This window comes from Clupea harengus, chromosome 7, assembly GCF_900700415.2.
Source record: "Clupea harengus chromosome 7, Ch_v2.0.2, whole genome shotgun sequence".
Classification (NCBI taxonomy): Eukaryota; Metazoa; Chordata; class Actinopteri; order Clupeiformes; family Clupeidae; genus Clupea; species Clupea harengus.
Window position 1 is genome coordinate 25984640 of NC_045158.1, and position 3021 is coordinate 25987660.

Below are 3021 nucleotides of genomic sequence, written 5' to 3' on the forward strand. Positions count from 1 at the left end.
AGGAGGGCAGTAGGGGCATCACGCTCACCAGTACCCCTCTTACTGGCGAGCGTTGGTTTTTACCGGGCAGGCAGAGATGAAGTGCCCTGGTTGGCCACAGTACAGGCAGGAACGGGAGGCGAATCTTCTCTGCCGCTCAGCCGGGGTCAGATGGGTGCGGTCCACCTGCATGGGCTCTGGTCCAGGATCCTCAGACGCCGAAAAAGGTGCTGGTTGGGTGATAGGGGTAGCCATAGAGAATCTGTGGAATCTCCCGGGAGCCCTCATACGTCGGCGCTGTTGCATCCTCGTGTCGATTCTGATGGCAAGGTTGACCAGGGCATCGCATGTGTGGGGTAGATCATGGGCAATCAGCTCGTCCTTGATCTCCTCCGACAGCCCGTTCAAGAAGGTATCAAAGAGTGCATCGGCGTTCCAGCCAGAGGATGTTGCGAGGCTCTGGAAGTCGATGGCATAATCCGAAACGGACCTCTGCCCCTGGCGCATATGTAATAGTTCACAAGCAGCCTCATGCCCGTGTTTGGACCGATCGAAAACCCTTTTCATCTCGTCCGACAGGTCCTTGAAGTTGTTGCAGATGGGCGACTGGGCATCCGAGAGAGCGGTTCCCCACTCTCTTGCTCGTCTGGACAGCTGGGTGATGACGTAAGCCACTCTTGAACGCTCAGAAGGGAGTCTCAATAACAATACAGAACGCACATGGCCTGATCACAGAAACAAAACAACCACATGGCGAATCAAACAAACGGGGGAAACCCGTGGCAAAACAAAACACAGCAGAGATCAAAATGAAAATTGTCTCTTAGATCGCAGGGATCTTAACAACAAAATCATAACAAAATATGATACAATGAAGTCACAGGCCAGCAAAAAATGCTGTTGTTGCAAAATGTGCCTACATGTTAATAGGTCATATATAAACCAAACAAACAAATATAAACACCGTTACATTAAGGTGAATTTCATATACTGAAATTCCATATACTGTTTTATATATACCAAGCCATTTCAGACAGACCCACACTCTCAGTTTGAATAACACAAGGGATCTGAAGCCAGAGCCATCAAGCTTGGTTCCTGGCCTTTTGTCTATGTAGAGAGCCATCAGACTTGGTTCCTGGCTTTTGTGTGTCTTGGAGCAAGAGCCATTAGGCTTAATTGTTGGCTTTTGTCTACAGCCACGACAAAATGGTTGAAGCCCAAACATATTAGCATTTAGAGGGCAATGGTCAAACTAAAACCTCCACCCTACCTGGCTATTGTCCTTGGTCAAGCTAGACTTCACCTTTGCCTAACATTCACCTCCTACTTTGACCTCCAGACACACTCACCCCCTCCCCTACACTTTATGCCATTGTTTAATATGTTACTTCTTCCCTATAAGAACTTCCTCATGACATGTGACCGTGCTATCTGAGGACTGCGTTAGCCACTTCACAGCCTGCTAGCTACGATTTTCTTTGGTACTAATTCTTTGAAAATCCTCGGGTGTAGGATTTCCCCTTCTTTGTAGCTACTTGTTTGATTGATATATTTGGTCTAGGAGGTCCTATTTGTATTGTTGCCAGTTTTTCGTCATTACGCCGACCGAAAGGAGTTTCTTTCACAGAAAGAATTGAGTTGTTGCACTGAGCACTAGCCATCTCGACAGAAGCCTTGGTCGAAGCTGTATGACGTTCTTATACGCTTTTACGTCCATTACTTATGACGAAAGTATGGAGGGGCGAGCCCTCCCGGAAGCCATAGAGAATGCATTGAGAGCTCTGTTTTGTGAAAAAAATCGATTTAACATGGGAGTCAATGGGAGAGGTCTGGGGCGATTTCAATTTTGCCCCAAATCGCCCAGAAGGGGCGGGGCCATTTGAAGCACAACTTTTGCCTGACTGTTACCTGATTGGACAATGACATTCAGAGGCAGATCAGAGGGTCTAGTGGTAGAATCCAACAGAAAAAAAATATCTCCTTTACCGTAGGTAGTGAATCGCCCCAATCGCCCTTATGGACAAGCCGCCCCTGCCACTGACACACACTCACACACACACACACACACACACAAAATGAACCTGCACACTCTTACAATTGTTATATTATATGCAATATCCATGATTTGTGACAATCATCAGAACATTAATCTAATCACCACTGACACACACACACACACACACACACCTCCATCATCAGAACATCATCTCTCTCACACACCTCCATCATCATAACATTAATCACCATAGACACACACACACACACGTATACATACACACATACACCTCCATCATCATAACATCAATCACCACTGACACACACACACACACACCTCCATCATCAGAACATCATCTCTCACACACACCTCCATCATCAGAACATTAATCACCAATGACACACACACACACACACACACAAACACACACCTCCATCATCAGAACATCATCTCTCACACACACACACACACACACACACCTCCATCATCAGAACATGAATGCCCTCCCTTCTCACCCTGGCCCAAAAAGGGAGAAAGACTTGGACTCCCCCACCATAATGGTTGGGTCCGGGTTCCCCCACATCAGTGGTCTGGTCCAATCGGAACTAATTGGACCCATTTAGCCCCATGGGCTGCCTTATTTAAAGGGTGCCTCTTTGCTTAGTGAAAATAGATTGGACAGGCATGAGAGGAGCTTGAGAGCAAAGCGAATGGTATATAGACAAAGCTGTAAGCTAGATGTGTGGCTACAGATTTTTGCCTATTCTTTTGCTTTATGTTTGTTCATTTTGTATGTATATATGTTTCGGGGTTGATGTCGAATTCCCCTGGTAAATAAATAGAGCTACTTTTGTAAGAGCCACCATCTCCTGGAGTGGTTTCCTGACTTCACCACTAAGTTCTTTGAGCCTACATCCCAAAACGTGGGGTGGCCGCCTCAGTTATTTTCACACCTTTATCATCAGAACATCAGCTCTCTCACACAGCTCATCAACATATTCCTCCTACTGCTCCTATCTGCTCAGCATCACCGACTTACACAC